The 19,815-nt window shown below is 39.3% G+C and overlaps 1 long non-coding RNA gene across 1 annotated transcript in view; it reads right to left on the reverse strand.

The window, feature by feature from the left end:
• LOC147302467 (uncharacterized) overlaps window positions 1–17,821 on the reverse strand; it is a 102,143-nt gene extending 84,322 nt beyond the window's left edge. The window contains exon 1 of the long non-coding RNA XR_015127246.1: window positions 17,245–17,821. This is a non-coding gene — a long non-coding RNA (uncharacterized LOC147302467). The remainder of the gene's footprint in view (window positions 1–17,244) is intronic.
• Between the last annotated feature and the right edge of the window lie 1,994 nt (window positions 17,822–19,815).

The raw sequence follows: 19,815 nt of genomic DNA on the forward strand, positions 1-19,815 counted from the left end.
CAGAGAGTGATAAGAGACTCTGAGTGGAGAGGCCACTATAGCTGCTCTCCTCTCCCTGCTAACAACTGTAATTATCCAAACTCCACACTCACTACTATTGATCTCTCCCTCCTCCTCCCCCAGCCTGAGAATGTGTGTGCCTATGTCTCTCTCTCTCTCTCTGACAGGGTGACAGCAGAGTGCGTCCCTCTCAGCACAAGAGTTGTTCACACCTGCTGCCGGTAGCTGTGGAGAGCAGCGACAAGGACTTGGACAAATACGTGACAGCCACGAAAACACAAATATTGGTGCAGCTCCGATGTTCCCCTTCATGGTGTGTGTTAAGTATGAGCAGTGTGTGTGTGTGTGTGTGTGTGTGTGTATTTGTTTGTGTGCACTCTCATGTCTCTCACACCTGGTTTGAAGAACATAGCTACAGCTCAACAACAGTGTTGTGTGTATTGGTGTGTGTATGTTCATTTATTTAGAATGTACTCGCAAGGATAGAAAGCTTTGAAGTGGATAGTCCTTGCTTTTGAGTCTGCTTTTGTTTTAGTTGTTCATATTTCTTTATGTATAATAGTTTCCATACAAATAAAGGAGATCTTTCTGCTTCTACTGTAAGTTGTAGGATGAAGATTTGTTTTAATGTTACTGGACTACATAAGCAGGTATGTAAAAGCACTTGAACCGTATTCTCTTTTTTCATCCATGTGAGTCACAAAACTGTGGTCAAAATCATTTCAATCCAAATGCTTACGAGTTTTTCAACTTCTTTCGATAATATCACAAGACCATGTTTTGGAGGGGGCTCCTGTACAACAGTTTAAAAATTGCCCAAATGTATCTGTTCTAGCCAGAAAAGGTTGGTCTTGTTAAATCATGGTGATAATCCAAGCTAAGTGCTACTCCTGCAGACTTTTCAGTTTAATTGAATTCCGTTCGGTTTAAACTAAATAGTGCAAAATCACAACAACAGTCATCATAAGAAGCTTTATAATGTAAGGTAAAGATCCTACAACAATACAGAGAAAACCCCAACAATTACACAACCTCCTTTGACTAAGTGCTTGGGGACAGTGAGAAGGAAAAACTCCCTTTTAACAGGAAGAAAACTCTAGAACATGTGCAATGACCAGTTAGGGGTAAGGTGGAGGTGAGCCAGAGATTAATGATAACTAATAATTAAATGCAGAGTGGTGTATAAACACAGAGAGTGAAAAGAGATGAGTGAAGAAGAAAAAGGGAGTAAAAATCATCACAAGTAAAATATACAGTGGTGTGAAAAAATGCTTTCCCCCCTCAACGAAGTTAAGTTACCCCTTAGCGATAACTGGCCGTGAGTCTTTCGCAGTGCTGTGGAGGAATTTTTGCCCAATCATCTTTGCAGAATTGTTGTAATTCAGCGACGTTGGAGAGTTTTCGAGCACGAACTGCCTTTTTATGGTCATGCTTCCGATTTGATTCAAATCAGGATTTTGATTTGGCCACTTTTGTGTTTCTTAAACCAATCAGATGTGGACTAACGGATGTGTTTTGGATCACTGTCCTGCTGCAACACACAAATGTGCTTCAATTTGAGGTCAGAACAGATAGCTGGACATTCTCTTTCATGATGTTTTGGTAGACGGCACAATTCATGGTTCCATTTACCACAGCAAGTCTTCTAGGTCCTGAGGCAGCTAAACAGCCACAGACCATCACACTACGATCGCCATATTTTACTGTTGGCGTGATGTTCCGTTTCTCCAATGCTTTGTTACTTTTACATCAGATGTAATGGGACTTAAACCTCCCAACTGAGGCAAGTGAGGCCTGCAGTTCTTTGGATGTTGTTCTGGGGTCTTTGTCTGTGACCTCTTGGATGAGTCGTTGCAGTGCTCTTCGGATAATTTTGGTTGGCCAGTCACTGTTCCATGTTTTTGCCATTTGTGGATTTTGGCTCCACTTTCATTCTCATTTGTTCCTGAATTTCCTTGGATCGCGGCATGATGCCTGTCTTTTGAGGAGCTTTTGGTCTACTCCGCTTTGTCAGGCAGGCCCTATTTCAGTGATTTCTTTTTTGAGAACAGATGTGGCAATAATCCGGCCTGGCTGTGGCTAAAGAAATTCAACCCAGCTTCTACCTGCCCTTAGTTAATGTATAATATTATGACAATGTGATGTCATGTGCAAATTCCTTGAGAGTTGTCCACCATATTGGGTGACTGGTTGGAAGTGGTTCCTGGAGCTTGCTGGCTCTCGCTGGGTGAAATCAGTTGCAAAGAAGGCACTGCACCAAAAACCTCCCAGTGATTGCTTCGATTGCTATCAGATTGTCACTGTTACCTGTGGTTTTTCATGCTTGTCTTTAAAAACATGCTGACTACAAGCTGAGCGGTACTAAAACTTTAAAAAGTGCAACAAAAACTGGAAATTGAGAACGTTTTTTTGCTTTAACTTGTTTGTGGTGGCAACTGAATATGGACATTGTCTGCACTTTGACATGTTCGTTAGCCTTGCTACTGGGCAGGAAAATGAAGGAAAAAGAAGATGGTACTCAGCCTCCTTGGGCTGAAAAGAGGTACAGGTTAGGTAGAAGAACAAGAGTAACTTGAAACTTCACCCAGCAAAAAGAAAAAGTAGTCCAAACTCAAACCAAAACAAGAATGGATCTTTGGAACTTGAGATGCTTCAAAAGCAGCCATCAGTTGGCATTATTTTTACTAAATCAATAAAGCCAATATCGCAGGTGAACTGCAGCCCTGAACATTTCTACACTGAGATGTGTGTGAGAATGCAATCATCAGATTCAGCTGCACTCAACATTAAATGCTCTTTAACCTTGTTAACAAAGTTATAAGCATGACTCTACTAGTGAAGCAGACTGCCATGGTGTCTGCTAAGGGTTTAAAAACTGTATAGTTTAGACATTACTCATGCAATGACCGCTGTCTGACCTTCCAGCTAGGAGAGAGAAAAAGTGTCAGGCAGCTAAACTTCTGATAATCATACTAAAGCTCCACCAACTTTGAAATGAGGCGATAACAAAATGCCTCCCTGACACTGACCAAAGATAAAGACGGTTATTTTTATTAGCACTTAAGGAGACATAGAGGGAAATTAAGCTGAGCGGCTTTTGTTAAAAACACTAACCTTGTCAAATTTTTCCACACAAGCTAAAATATAATCTGTTTCCAAGATTTCTTTTAAGCAGCTGGACTACCTACTGTGCTTTTTTTGTTTTTTACTTTAAAGTTTTATTAAATTTAAACGTGTTTTCTTTTTATTACAGTTTTACCTTTTGATTTTCTTCTAAGCACATTGCTTACTTATGGAAAAATACTTTGGTGCTGTTTGTTGAAAGGTTAAAAAAAAAACAAGGCTTTAATGTTGGTTTTTAATGAGGAGCCCTAACAACACAAGTCATTATTAAAGAAGATAAAGATGTGGAGAGCATGTTTGTAACAGCCACAAAGACCCGAAGAAGAAAAATAACGGAGTGAAACTGGAAATGTCAGGGCTTTAAGTGTCGAATCTAATCAGCTGAGCTGTCATTATAAAGGCAAGGTTAATAGCAGCTGACAGAATCACCTTCAGCAGACACCGAGATAAGAAAAGGTCTTTTTATTAGCACGCTGGAGCAGATACAAACACACACGTACACAGACATATATACATATAAAGTGTATATATTGTTGTGCGTATGTGAGCACATGTAAACACCGGGAGATCTCGTCTTGTAGCTCTATGTGGAACGTCAGATAGTGCCATTCAGCAGGGAGAAGGATTTACAAGTCGCGTTGTGGCCTTGACACCCAGACAAAACCCCTCTTTTGTTCCCCCCATCACCTGGGCCAGATTTATGACGTCCAATTACAAGCAGGGATGCTAACAGTATTCCCCATTAGCCTATCAAATGCTTTAGTGGTTGTTCCTTCAAAAGGGTTATCTGGCTTTTCAGCAGGGGCGTAAGCAATTTATGGCCCCCCCAAGAAGATCTGAACAAAGACCTCCCTGGCTCTGCTTTTTGTTTTCCTGCGCCGCTCCCCAGGACAGGTAATTAACAGGGAAGGAGTTTGTGGTTAATTTGTGAGATAATTATCTAAATTAAACTGCCTTTCGTCGCACGGGGGCTCTATCGCTCTCTCGTACTTGCCCGCGTGCACGCGATCTCCTTCTATCACTTGATGAGGGTGGTCAGGGTATTGTGCGGCTGTAGAAACACAACCAGTAATGACATGTTCCTCTTTCTTTCCTTTTGTTTTCTTCTGCTTTGTTTTGCTTTTCTTTGTTTTTTAGTTAGGGAAGTAGTAAATGAAGAGGGTAAAAGAGCAAAGAGAGCGATATTGAGGAGCACAGAAAGAGAGGGAGATAATGGCAAGAATCAGTTTAGTTACAGACTTTACCAGATGACAAAGGAGAACAGTGCCATTAACACACACACACTATAATTTGATCTGCTGCAGCTGTTATTTATCAGGTAGCTCTGAATAGCAGTGCTCATCAGCGAGTCTCACTGTGTGCATCTCGGGAAAAGCTGGCTCAGGAGATCAGATTACTGAGGCAAGATCTGGAGTGGAAATCCAAATTTAGTCTGCAGGAGCAACATCCAGCAGTGATTCAAGTGGGTTCCTTGAAGCAGAGATTCCCACAGATTTGTAGCACCTGATAACGATCCTGCTAAAGACCACTGGGCAAAAATATAGTTAACGCTCCGCAACCATCTTTTAGGTATAGAACTTCCTCATCCCTTCAGATACGTCTTATTTTGTTGACCTTAACATGCATGGCAACAAGAGTGAACCCAAACGTGCAGAAAGTTCCCACATGTCCTACATTAGTTTGCCTTTAGCTAGGTAGGCTACCAAGGTATATTTTGTAACTTAATTACCACAACCTGCAACCTTGGGTTAATTGGCTTAGGCACCTGTGATGCTGGAGTTGGACTTACTGCTGGAGATCCAGCTAATTACCCAAATGAAAGAGTAATTTATTGCATGTGTACACATGTGAATCTAATTCTGTGGGAAACATTAAAACAACAACCTTTTTGTGTCTCTTTGTCATTGTTTGACTTGCCAGGAATAAATGTTAACCACCACCTCAAACAAAAAGACTAGGATAGGCCTGCATTGAGCAGACCGGTTCAGTAATACATCTGTGCCCATACATCCTGATAAAGTATACTGACCCATTTACATACAGATGTTTCACTTATTTGTCTATATACTCTATTTGACCTAGTCCAATCCTAATCATTTGCACAACTTTCTAATATTCACATTGCAATATTTTTAAATTGTTTATGTATTTATGTATTTGTCTTCTATCAATTAAAATTCACAAATGGGAAAATATCATATGATTAGATGAAAGACAGCCAGGTCTACAAAGCATAATTGTAAGACTTTCCTACCAACCTGGATTTTTGACCAATGCCTTTGAAAAGAAGCAGGTGAATATGTGAAATCAGCACAGAGTCACAGTGACATGCTGTTAACTTTTACTGTTACAACAAGCTGCAGCAAAAAAAGTGTCTGAATCCACATTTAAATATCATGATAAAATTACAGCAGTCACTTGATGCAAATCAGAAAGAAGAAAAAATACTTTTGATATTAGGTGAATAGCCTTTAAAAGCCTTATATGCAATCTAGACTACAGTGGAGCTGCTAAAACGTTAATTGTTTATTGGAAGAACTGTTGAATTTTAAGCTCTTCTGATTGCACATTCAAAAGTCTTTTTTAAGTGTTGTATGCCCACCACAAATGCTTCTCAAATTGGTGGGAAAAAAACGTCAGCACTCTGAAAAGCCAAGTATGGAGTAGGCAGTAAAAAGGACTGAATAGTCAACTTTAAAAACCTCAAAAATCAGTGAGGAGGGGAAAAGGCAGAAGAAAAGAAAGTACACAGCCACAGCTTGACAAACAAGGAACACACGCAAGTCTTAATACCCATAAAAACTGCAAGTATGCTAGCTACAGTCGGTTGCTGTAAAGAAATAACTTTAGGATTTAGCATAAGTGGATGTATGACTCTATGTGGTAGCAGCTGGGAGTTCAGGGTGAACGGATCGTATCCCCATGTCGGTGACAACATGGGCTTCAATCTAAAGTCTTAAATCAAACTCCTGGCCTCCAGCAGAAAAAGTTTTTCCTGAGAAAATTTCATTAGAATTAGCCATTTTTCATGCTGCTTTTCAAATTTGATACATCATAATTTGCATAAAAATGTGCCCGCATGGAAACCCAGCTAGCGCGGCTGTGTCTGTCTTACTCTCTCTGTCCTCATCCATCCCTCCTCACTTCCCCTCTCTCTCTGTACTGTATGAAGGAGGGATGATCGCTCCCTGTCACATCTGTTGGCACGTTGCCATCAAGCCTTGACAGGAAAATAACACTCTTCAGGGAAAATAATACACTCGTTCTGCCGTCGGCGCTCCCAGACACATGCCTCGCTGAGTGTGTGTGCGCGCGTGCGCCTAAAAGCCCTCGCTGTTGCTGTCAACCTGAGCACAAAGGATCACTTTATATGATTAGTATGCATCTCTGAAAAACATACTGAACAAAAAGCCCTGCCCCGAATGCTGCTCCACGCCAATTAATGGATTAAGAAATTATTTTGAGGCGAGGCTTGTTGTGAGACAGCTATGATACGTGGCTGGAGAGGCATTTCTCTTGTGGTTATTGCCAGCTATAAGGCCCGAAAGCTTTTTGATCATACAGCAGCAACATATACAACAAGATATTTGTCTTTGCTGAGTGACAAGGCCCATAAGACATCCCTCTGCTCTATTTAAAGCAAAGAAAAAGAGCTCGGTCCCTCTGAAAAGGTTCACATAAAACACTCTCTGGCAGCCATATCGGAGACTCTCGAGCAGCAGTGCTGGGGCCAATTCACTGTGTAGATTCAAACCGACAACCTTCCAGATCACTTCAGGCTGTGCTGTCCGCCACGCACAATCAGCGCTGCGCGGTTCAGAGGACAAAAGCCACTATGACACGGCAGTTAACCCAAGCCTGACAGAGCCCTGGACCCCAATTTAACCCTCTGCTCTCCCAGCTCTCAGCCCTGTGTTAAGAGCTGCATTTATGGGTTTTTGGAAAAGGTGAAAATAGAGATTGAAATCGACTTGGCCCCCGAGAATGACATTTGATTTCTTACTTAGTGGTGCTCTGGTTTAGGAGTGCATGGGAGTGTGTCTGTGTGTGTATTACATGGGGGAGGTGGGGTGGTTGCTTTAACCCTATTCATGCCTGTACAATGACATGTTTTTATTTTTTATTTTTACATTAGGAAATATAATACGTTTCTGACTGTTCTTAACAGCCCCACTGACTGTATAACCAACGGCTTTTGGAACAGAAGGGTCTTTTGTGGAAATATGGCTGATGTTAAAAATGTATTTTGCGATTGCTGTTTGCTAATATGCTGCTGAGAGACTATTCTTCTGGTCAGGCTTCTCTAAAAGGCAAAAATGCTCAAAAGTGGCTCTTAAAATTCTCCAGAGGCCAAGGTAATGTTTCCCTGTGTTTACCCAAAATGTTCAGGGTTTTTTTATTGTTGTTTTTTTTTTTTTTGTAAATTTTCCCCGCGACCCTCAAAAGGATAAATGGATGAAATTGTCAGGCAGCACAGAGGCATGGTGGTTAGCACTGTCGCTGAAGGTCCTGAGTTCAATTCCACCATCAGGCCGGGGTCTTTCTGTGTGGAGTTTGCATGTTCTCCCCGTGTTTGCATGGGTTCCATCCAGGTACTCCGGCTTCCTCTCACCTTCCAAAAACATGCAGTTTGTGGGGATAGGTTAATTGATTAATCCAAATTGCCCATAGGTGTGAATGTGAGTGCAAATGGATGTCTGTCTCTGTGTGTTAGCCCTGCAACAGACTGGTGACCTGTCCAGGGTGAACTCCGCCTCTCGCCCTATGACAGCTGGGATAGGCTCCAGCGCCCCCCGCGACCCTGAAATGAATAACCGGAAACGGATGGATGGACCATCAACCACCTGAAATTGTCCAGTTTAGAGCAATTATCTCAACCAACTAATATAATCATTTAGTTAGAAGCTAACTAATATTGGTCAATAAAATTGCTAAGTTCTGATACTACCTATGGAAAACTTGTGTTATTGAAGTTTTTCAAAGTATGAGGACTGATACAGTCTGCATTAGGAGCCAAATGCACATGACTGAATCAGGAGATTCAAGTTTAGTGATAGATTGAGTTTTAGAATTCATCTCGAATAAGATTTGATTGCTTTGTAGCTAGCGCTGGTCAGGTTAGTGTTAGCCACCTTGAATGAAGTAACAGCATCTTTTAAAGTCACTGGTAGTCACTTCAACTGCTTACCACAAAGTGATGTTACACATTAGTAACAGTGTTGTTTTTTGTTTTGTTCTTTGCCTGGCATTCCCACAACAGCACACATTTTACAGGCATTTCTTAAAACACCCGATAGACACTACTTAACTTTCATTATTGTACAAGTTGTAATAACAGCTTGTACTTTATCTGCAAGCATGTGCATAAAACTAATTTCATTTTGAGAGTTTATGTTAAAAAGATCTTGTCACTCTGAAGCCTGAATTTCAAAATCTATAACTTTTTTAAAGTGGTTTAGCGTATCAAAAAAGTCATAGTGGGGAGTGCTGGTTCGAAAAGATGGATCCCCATTTTGATTGCAAAACATGTCTCCTCTATGAAAGTAAGCAGCGTGAAAAAAATAGGACACGTCACACTAAACATTCCCCTCCAGCATGTTTGGATACCAGCATCACTCCAGCACCTGTGCTGCCTACTTTCCTGCCCTGTGCACTCACTAGCAAAGCTAAAAATACATTTGCTCATGTAATTAGAAATATATTGAAAAGACTTTCTAATGGTGTAAGTACCCAATGTGATACACGGTTTAAAAAAAGAAAAAAAAGAGGAAAAAAAAGAGGAGCGTGTAGCGTTACATCAGCCCGCTGATTGGTATCCTGTCCATTATAGACCCTGAAAAGAGCTCAATTCTCAACAACATGGAAAATGGCAGTCCATTTTCCTCCACTAATTCAAACAACATAGCTCCTCTAAAATCAATGTAATTGGCCCAGCCATTTACTTAGACTGAATATCTTGTGTAATGCTCGGAGTAGAGTGATGATGGCGGTGTAGTTCCTTCATCGTGTAGGGGTATAAGTAGGGCGCGGTGGGGGGGACACCAGCATGGATGATTGGGGAGTCTATTTAAATATATACACAGGCAGATTTGCATTTATGATGCTTGTCAACAGTTCACACAGCAGCTTTAATCCCACGTTGTTTTTTTTAGATTTATAGTATAAGTGTGGCTACGTTTCACTGATAAAAAGCCAAGCATAAAAAAAATCTTGCTTAGGTAGTTTCTAAGAGTGTCATTTGTCATTTACTTCCCCGTGATTCAAATATCAAATCAGCCTAAACTGATGGGACCCACCTTGCAGTTTCCCCTTATATGATGGCAGCACAAATTAGGTCTCAGACAGTAATAACAATGGATCAACAGAGAACAGCGCATGTTTTGGGGAAGACGGGATCACAGCAATGATAGAGGGGAGAGTAATAGAACCAGGAAATACTTATTATTCCTAAAAATGTGGATTCAAAAATGAAGCCAACTGTGCTGCTTGAGAGTGTGTTGCCCCTGCAGTGAATGTAATGGGACAGGAAGACAAAGCTGTGCTGATATACACCCCAAACTACAGGAACAACACACAACCAACAGCAAAATCACCTGGGCCAAGTCTAAGCCATAAACTGTATGCAAAAGATGGATGTGACCAATGTGCCATCACTCATTTGCTCGTGGAGTCTGTTTTGGGTACCTTCAAGTTACCATTTTGGATTTTAAAAACCTGGATCTCAAAAATGAGGGTTGGATCTGAGTGAGAACGCAAAGACACAACAACTTATACATTACACTTTGCCTAACCCATACACTCGTTCATTATCTATTTTACTCTAACTCGGACCATAACTTTTTCAAAATGAACATAACTATTTATTGAAAAAGACATCAAACTACCTCCCGAGAAATAAAATCACCAGGAAAATGTGTACTCAAGTAGTAAATAAACTCAGAAGTAAGGTAATTCCCCCCAATAAACTTAATATAAAGAAATGGCCTTAAGAGTCAGAGTCGCCACCTACTGGCTATTAGAAAGACTGCAAGTTTAGGGCACTTTAGCGCTACCCTCACATACCCCAACTGTAAGGCAGAAATTAAAGTTTCCTGTTGGTTTTTTGTTTGTTTGTTTAAGTTATGAAGACCCTGGTGTTTGACTCTCTTTCCAGCTCTGAACACAATTCGCCGCTCGCCTCACTGGGGTGTGAAAACTTACTGTGACAGTGTTTGCAGACACATGCTGGTTATATGGTTTCAGCAGGGCAGTAATCAACATCAGGTAAGCACTGGCCATGTGGGCATGAATGACAAGAGCTTGGTTTTCTCCTCACAAGTCTGCACTTTGAGATTCAGTTTTAGAAACACCAAAATAATTCCACAAAAAGTGCCCCTTTTTCAGGTTAACTGAAACGTTGACATTTATTAGGCTAGACGGGCTTTTGGATTATGATAATACAATTTTTTAGACTGACCAACAGTACACTTGGGTCTGCAGTTATTTAACTGTCTCTTCTAAATCTGATCATCTTCACCAAACAGCAATATTAATTTACAAGATTTACTAGAAAATAAAATCCATTTCATAGTATTAAGATAAGCAATTAGAAAAATTTTAAGTTGAGGAATGCATAACTTCCTGCTGCCCTTTTTCCTAATTGAATCAGGTGATCACCATTACACTTTCAGCTTTCAGCAGTCAGGATTTTTACCCAATATTTTGTTTTCTTCACAATGCAGCACAAATGTGTCTTTCGGTTAATTTAAAATATTAAGACCAAATATTAAGACAAATAACTGAAAGTAGCTGCAAGCTCCACGCAGTAGCACCATGAACGTACCCCCCTCTTTCTTATAAAAGCAACAGCTGTTTTTGTTCTCTTGTAAAAAAAGAAGAAAGATAAGGAGAAAGAAACTGCTTGTTCTCTGGATTTTTGGAAAGACTGGGTTTAGGAAACGTGTGTCTGTTTGTATTTGTATTTTTATGTAAAATGTACTTGAACCCAGGCTATATTTGTCGATGCATTAGAGGCGGAGAGGCGGTCGCTCTGTGCTGGAGGCCCTCTCACCAGGATCTGTTTGTCAGCTCCCATGTTTACTGCGTCGAGAATGAATGCATTCGGATATCCATCACATTAGCACGGTTTGATAGCAGGCTGGCACTTTGAGGCAATTCAGTCCACAGGAAGACTCTCGTATCCCACTGGTCCCTGCTTTTTCTGCAAATGGTTTGGAAAGCTTCACACCACTTATATTTCACAGGTTTCTTTTTTAAAATCAATTTCAGTGTAGTTGTTGCTGGTAGATTTTGGCTGTTTTATTGAATTCTGCAGTAAAGTTATTTATTTTGGCTTCATTTCTATAGCTCTCACCTCCTTTTTTTAGTGAAATACCTACTCGAGTTTGCAGACTGTTTAAATGTTGACACAGAGCAAATCTCTCCTCATTTTCAACTGCAACCAGACATTTTTACATTGGCCATTCATGCATGCCTTCTATAGCCTTTATTCTGTGAGATTTGCAAATGAAAATAACTAAAAAGAAAAAGTAGAAATGGCAAAACATCAAATGTAAAATTAGAGGACAAAGGACATCACCAATAAGATGTTGTCATAAAATCATTTTTATCAAAGATGTTAAAATGATAGTGGTTTGAACTGCCAATACACCATTAGCCAGCAGCCACGACCAAAGACTCACCGGCCATCAACCAGGGCACGCTAAGAGCTGGAGGTCTGACATCATTAAAGACGGCAAACAGATTAGACTGAGAAGATCGAACACTTCTACAGTCTTACTGTAAACTGTACATTCTGTGGTCAGACCTATTTGCCCGTTGCTACTTGGGATCTATATATATGACAAAGCTTTTAAAACTCATTTCAGAGCAAAAAATCTTAGATTTGGACCAGAGTTCAGAAACAACCAGTACAAAACTGTAAGACGAGCAACTCGAATACCTAACCTGAATTCAGACTTGAAGACAAAAAATAGAAGCGGCAAAAATTTAAAAGCCTCCTCTGAATGTGTCTTTGTTGTTTGGAGAATTGTAAAGCAAAATGAGCATGACTGAGAACATATATAATAAATATATATAAATATGTAAAAATACATTTAAAATTACTGTCTGTAAAATAGTTTTCCACCTTAAATTCAACATATTTTTGTGGCATTTTCAGCTATAGAAAGAAATCATAATATTTTAAAGTAAAACCAAGAACAAGCTAACTGTGTGCACAATCAGAGCTTTAGATGTGCTTTAAATGCATTCTGTGTGTTTAATGTAGTGGTGGACATTCAGCACTTGTGTAATCATGGAAAGTAACTATGAAATATAAAGTTACAACTATATAATTGTTTAAAATAGTGTTTGGAAATGTTTTCAAAATGTCTATACTATTAATATAGTAGAATGACGAGTCAGTCACCAAAGAAATAAACAGATTATATTTTAAAAAGAAATGTGTGTTGTGATACGAGTGCTGGTCACCTTGTATTTCTCCTATAAGCAGCGATAACCATCGGCTGACCATGACGTCCTGCTTTCAGCACTCCCCACAAGCCCAACAGGACTGGGGAGGAACTGTAAAGTTTGACTTTGGGCCTACAGGTCAAACCTGGGATTAAAGGAGCCCACATGCTTCAGTTCAAGAGTGCAGATTTTTTTAAAGACAGCTAAAATCAATAAATTGTGTTTAAATATTTTATTTGGATTTACATTATATGAGTATATTTATGTTATTAGAGTCTTTTTTTTTCTTTTACAACATTTGAGGGAGTATTGTCTTAATTTCATTATGCTTGTTGATGACAATAAAGACTTATGAACTAATTAGCTCAACAGACCTTCCTGATATTTGGAGACACTTACAGTTTTAACCCAACCTGTTTAAATTCTGTGCACAAGGATAAAAATGACAAATATAAACAAATTAATTACATCAGACTTATCAGCTATGGCACATCTAAACAGATAAGTTCTTTCACAGAAAGTTTGTGTTTAGTTTTACACATCAGACTTCCTGCAGCATTTAGAGTCAAACCACCTGTTGTTTTTCTCCAGTCTTCGTACCCAGTTAACCCCGGTCTCAGCGAGGAGTGAACAACAGTTTCACAATCCAGTCACATCTGAGAACTGAAGCTAATGGCGCAGCAACAGGTCGAGGCTCCGAGCTCACATAATGGCAGGCTTTATTCCACTCAAGCTCGTTTGGCCATTATGGTACAGTTAGTCTAAATAACAGCTGAAGAAATGGCATAATGCGCACATAGTGAGGAGAAGTGATATTTCCTACCCACCTATTCATATTTTAATCTCCGAGCCTCTGGAAAAAAACAGGCGCAATGAAAGGTTCTCCTGTGTATGAGCAGAAACTGTGGATTAATATTTTACAGTGTTTTAATGAACTAAAATTGCAGATTTTAAATAAATAAATAATCTAAATAATTCTCACACTGTGGTTGAGCTGCGCAGCCTGTGGTGATGTGACCATTTCTCTGTTCTAGCTCTAATCTGATGCACTTGAATCTTAAATGGAGACATTTGGAGGCCATGCTAAAAAGGTCTACCTCAAACTGAACCGAAACTGCATGTTTAATGAGACTGTGATGCTAATTTTGTGGGGTATTTCATTTCTTATTTGGAAAATTAAAATGTCATCTTCTGTGTTTTCAGTTTAATCACAGGGGTCAGTCCTTTCTCCCCAGAATATAAAAATGTTTTCATTATAAAAAAGCAAATATTAAACAAACACTATTGTAATGTGATGCCTTGTACTGCTATGAAGAGATGGCATTCTCTCAAATTAAGCTGTCTCTTAGCTGAACTTTGACTTACAGTGTGACAAACTTTATTGGATTTTACAGTCGTTTTTCACACTGCACAGCCTGTTAGAGGCACAACAACCAGCTATGAATACCAATTCAGAAGGCTTTCATTTTTCTTCTCTTGGTCAGTTAACATTATAGTTATATATAGTATTATAGAGTTTAGTACACACAAGCAGCTCGGGTTAACACAACTTCAGAGGCCTGTTGGTGGTTTCAATGAGCAGTTTTGAGGCGGATGTCAAGCTCCCTCTAGTGGAGGGTGTCTACCCTCTTCATCGTAGCAATAAAGAATCTATATTGAGCTTTTCTCTCAGACGCTCAGTGCAACAGGTCCTTATTCCTATATGTTACATATGCTACATGTACCAAACAGAGTGCAAAACTCTTGTTACTGGGCTATATAAATAACAAAAATGGCATTTTAATCTGTGCTGTGCCACTGTTGTGAGAAAAATCAATTAAACTAAATACAAATATTGGTGTTTTAGCTTAGCATGGGAAACAGATATATCTATACTTCAGAGAAAGAAAGTCAAGTTTAAATGTTCAGCTCATACACAACTTTAACAAGAGCCAGAAAAAGATGCAGTGATCGTATACTTGAATAACCTAAAGATGATTTTCCATTTATATCAACATTTCCACATTTTTAACACCATTTTCAGACTTATTATGATGTCTTATGATAGTATTCTGACCTAAATGAGTTCAAAACACTGGTAATTTTGACAGGAATGTGTATTGTAAATGACTGTTAAGCTAACAAAATTCATGAAGAAATAATACTATAGAGGTTATTGGTGGTAATTATATGTCTTTATGGTTAAATTTGTTGTCTTAGTTCACCATAATGAGCAATTAGCGGCTTTTTCCTCTTAAAGAAAAAAGCATTTAAAAAAGGACACTGGCATGCTGCTAGTTTAATTGTTCAAATCAGGCTCTGTCAGATAAAATAAAACATGCTCACAAACTGAAACGTTTAAGCTGATAGCTCTGATAAAACTGAATGTCTAACTCTGTAGAATAACTTAAAACTGTAAAACTGCAGTTACCTGCCAAAAGGAGTAAGTCTGTCCAGCATGAGTGTGCCGACACTGTCTTCCTGTTTGTTAGACTGTGCTGCCATCTAGTGATCTGATCAAGGTTCACACCACCTGTCAACTCAAACAGAGCAATCTAATCTCACCAGTCTGTTCTCTTCCAGCTTTTGTTAAAAAATTCCTTTAATAATTGTGTTTTAGATTTAGATCAACTTTAAATATACTGCACTCATTTCATTTCCTGTTTGTCCTATTTGATGGCAAATTGATCTCTTCTGGGTAAAATTCCACTGGATGCATCTGCACTTTAAATCATCTAAAACATCCTAAGCATTAGAAAACTGTCTGAAGTCATGCAATACAAGATCAAACGATGTTCCTTCTTTGAAAAAGAACCACTCGTCATCATCTGTGCAAAGGATCACTTTAAAGATAAAACACAGGAAGTGGTGCACTTTAACCTTCTGGTGTGTTTGACCTGAAGCGTCTTGTCATGACGAACATGATTCAGTATGGTTCATCTTCACATACACTGGAAATCCAAACACCAGCAGCCACCAATATGAGACTGTTTCACTGACAGGAAGTCCAGTTTAGAAAAAGTAATAAACAATAATTGAAATACAGTAAATCATATCAGATCTGTGTACACTTAAATATACGAGGTCTTTAATGCTGCGCTCTGTTATGACTAATGTTGATCTGTAATTAAAGAGAAACCAGGAAGCCTCAGCAATCACAAGAACCAATGTTTCAAAATATGCTTAATGAAGCAGTGATGTCATTTTGAACAGTTAAATTCATCCTGAAGGTTTTAGCCTCAGCCTGGCACTTAAATCTGAAACTTTTTACAAAGTTTGTATTAAAACAAAATAATATGCTGTATAATTTGTTGTTGTTTATATAATTGGTTACATTGAATATCAGAAACACCCTTTTTTTAGAGTCAGTTTTTGAAGTTCTTTCCTCTTTTACACTTGTGGCCTGAACAGCTTGATGCTGGCTATCCAGCAAAGTGAGAAACTTTTAACATTCAAATGCTTTACAGCAGCAGCAGGATTGAAAGACTGTGTAGCTACATTGCACAAAAGTGCAAAACAACCATACAGTAAATTTGCATCATTAAAATAAAATGAAATTCACACTTCATTTGAACACTACACTAACGATAAACCATTATTAACGGACTAATAACAACTTTCATGCAGGCCAGGACAGATTTGCTTCCAGGATACTCAGAATCAAAACAACTATATTAACCATCAGTTTTATGAATGCAATCATCTACACTCTGTGTAATATGAATATGGTTCATAAAAAATTCAGAGTGTTCATTCTAATTTAAACATTTCACCAACACACGCATGAACATCTGTATGTCAACACTGCTATAGCTCTGATGTCTGCAAAGTCTCCTGATATAATCAGATTCAAAAGTAGCCACAGAAAGCTTTTAATGTGAAAGGTTGGTACCAGGAAGGATCCAGCATGAAGAAAAGCAGGTAAATAATAATGGAGAAAATGATTCTTTGTTGGGATACTGTTAGTTGCTTCACCTAAAGCAGTCACTCTGATTTGTTCACCATGTTGAGTTCGTGTTGAGTTCTTGTTAGTACCAATAGTGCCGATAAGTCATGTGACTAAATACAAGATCTCTTGTTCAGTCACGATTAAGATGCAACCTATCTGAGTCTGTTCTGTCCTTATTTTGCTGCAGGGGAACATGTTCGATCCTTAGTTTCAAGGATCCCCTTAAAAACTTTTATGAACATCATATAACTTTAGAGTGAGCGAACACACAGCTGTGAACAGATCAGTTCTGTCTGATGCATCTGAACTGCTTTATAAGTGCACATGTTTAATAAAAGTCTGCCTTTGCTCTCTCTGTGTGCTTTGCTTATTCATGGCTATGTGCTACACTTGCAACACAAAAAATATGAAGCTTTTCTTATCCTGCTTTTGGTGTCATCTTTAATGTCAGCTGTGATAACCTGTTTCATGGGCAGAAACCAGCTTAATTATGTTTTCTATCAAATTCATTCTGATCATAAATATGGGTTGTTGTTGTTTTTTTTGTTTTGTTTTTTAAGCTTGGGCTGTTGCTTAACAACTTAACAACTAACAGAAACATCAAGAAAAACACTGAAATATTCCTTCCGTGTGCAACAAGACTTAAAAAAAACATTCGATTCCAAACAAACAAAATATGCAAAAGCAGCACTTGCAACAGATCTTTTGTCAAAACGTTTGGTCCCGATTTTAAACTGTACCTTATTTCTTGGATGTCTTCACTGTAACACAGCAGGTGGATTTCCATGCAGGAGCAGATGATGATGTCACTGTTCCCTCTCTGTTAAAGGGTTAAACGTTCAGATAAATTATTCTCCAAGCACTGAAGTCCTAGTCTTTTGAAGTTGTATAATTGCCATTTTGTTAGTTTTTAAGCAAAGAGACGCGTTTTTGCTCATTGGTACATCGCTGTGGTCCTGCCATACTGCTGATGCTGAGGTTTGTCATCACCCCTCAACCTGCACCTCCTTGTCTTCTTTTTATTTTGCTTAAAGTCTTCCAACTTTCAGCAGATTTAACAAATTTAGCAACCAGAGAGGTGAAAAAATTGCAAATCCACTTTTAATTTAATGAAGAAGAAAAACCTTCCTCAAATTGGCAAGTAGGCTGTGCTCAGAGAAAAGTAATCCTTCCACACCTGTTGCCTGGCCAAGAAAACCCCAGTCAAGCTAATGTTTTTCTAGCAACAAGTCAAAGAAGAGCAAGCCCCAACACCGTCATTTCTCCAACAGAGACAGCAGAGAAATGGGGTAAAGGATGGAGAGAGGAGGCGAGCATCCTGTCGTCTCTCAGCCAGGAGGATGAATGGAAAGCCTGCCTCTCTGCCTCCCTTTATATTCTCTTTCTCTCTTCCCCTGCTGCCTCACTTTGGCTTTTACCCTGGCTTCAGTATATGTGTGTGTGTGTGTGTAGGGAGGGAGAGAGAGAGACCTCTTTCAGAGCAGCAGGAATATATTATAACCCAAACAAAAGGAGTCGGCTTATTGTTTATGAATTACCAGCCTTCCAAGCCAACAAAGGCCCCTATTTTCATAGAAAACTCCATTTTCATTTCAGCTCCATTTGATTACCAGAGCAAAGAAAAATAAAAAGGCCTCTCCGGTCGCAGCGTCCCAAAGGGATTCATTCCTCCTTCTCTCGCTCATTCAACTCCACTGAAAAGGTTTCTTTATTGCTTTCTTTTCAGGATCGACGTCAAATGGGCTTTTAGGAGTAAACCAATGACAAAAATTATTGCTGGGCTATTTTGTACAATAACAGGGCCGGGGGAAGAGAGGAGTCCTGTGTTGTCTTTGTCATCTTTCTTTCCCCCTTTTCTTTCGCTCCTTTCTGCTATTGGAGAGGAAAATTGCAGAGGCTGAAAATTAATGGTGAGGCTTTTGGAAGGAAAGAGTGAGAAAGAAAGAGGGGGACACGATGCAACAATACAAGTCAAATAGAAATTATCACAAGCTATTCAGCACAATGAAGAGACAGAAAGGTACTGTACGGCTCCAGAGGACTTTGCCTGTGTGCATGTGGGAGTACCTTTCACAAAGCAGACACCTGTTGGACGAAAACAATAAAACTCCAGTGATTCCTTTCACTCTTAGTCAGTATCCTGCATGCATGTGTGGACTCACACTGCAGTCTAGCTCCTGATTATTAGTTTCCTCTGCCACCAGTCGCCTGTCGACTGATCTGTGAACAGTGATGCTTGTTAATGGACTAAATTTAACTAAGTTACATTTGGAGTTAGACAAGTATGGGCAACAAAACCGCTGACACCACTGAAAAAGAAGTCAAAAGTGCTAATGCTGCTGAAGCTTTTCTGTCTAAGTTGTTGTGAAGAAAGAAGAACATTATGTAATATTTCCACAGAACTACCTTTAGTTTAAGATTGCCACTCATACACTAAGTGAATGAAGGGGGCTGCAGTTATTTGGTCATCTTCTTACAAAGCAATGTTCTCTCTGCTGGGTTGTGGTATTACCAACCACCTAATCTTAGTTGAAAACACACACACACACCCAGTGGCAATGGCACGCTCTGACTACAACAGAAGCTAAACTGAAATGTTCTTAGACTTAGACGCAAAACAAGTGAACACGCATCAGCTTTATAAAATATCTGCATCAGCCAGTTTTGTTTTTGTCGCGTGCATCAGTGAATGAGATTTGAATCACAGGTCTGTCATGCACCCTTGTTTCTATATAAGTAAATGTTTACTTTGTGGTATGTTAAAGAGATAGTGATGGGGCTGTTGTAAGGGAGAAAAAAAAGCAGACTGAAGGAATTCAAACAATACTGTTCAAGAAGGCAGACAAAAATTAGGCGTGGGTTGAAAAAGCCAAGGTGACGAAAGCTGATTCTAGTGATACGTTTCACTGGCTCACGTAAGTATGACCTGGTCAGTTGGCACAAGATGAGAAACTTACTGCATGAATGAGAAAAAGAAAGACATCCATAAGTGAGCTATTACCGAGAAGGTTGGGTGCAAGTGATGACATGTAGCAAAGATGAACTTGGTGACGATCCTCATACGAACAAGCATCCATGGAGCCCCAAAGCCAGCATCTCACAGGAGGCACAGGCCCAGCTGTCAGCATCTCAGGGCAATAACCAAGCAAGTAAACGAACAAGCAGCCCATGTGATATTAGGCCGTGATTTTAATGTTTTAGATATTAACATTCAGTATTCCTCAACGTCAACATAATTTTGGAAGGCATAGTTTAATGAGGGCAAGTCAGAAGTTTTCTGAACTGACACTTAAGTCAGCACATGAGCACCA

The sequence above is a fragment of the Aulonocara sp. 'chitande type north' Nkhata Bay genome, linkage group LG23, assembly GCF_057382095.1.
Source record: "Aulonocara sp. 'chitande type north' Nkhata Bay isolate Kocher_YH1m ecotype deep benthic linkage group LG23, A_spYH_male_GT1.1, whole genome shotgun sequence".
In the NCBI taxonomy this organism is placed as follows: domain Eukaryota; kingdom Metazoa; phylum Chordata; class Actinopteri; order Cichliformes; family Cichlidae; genus Aulonocara; species Aulonocara sp. 'chitande type north' Nkhata Bay.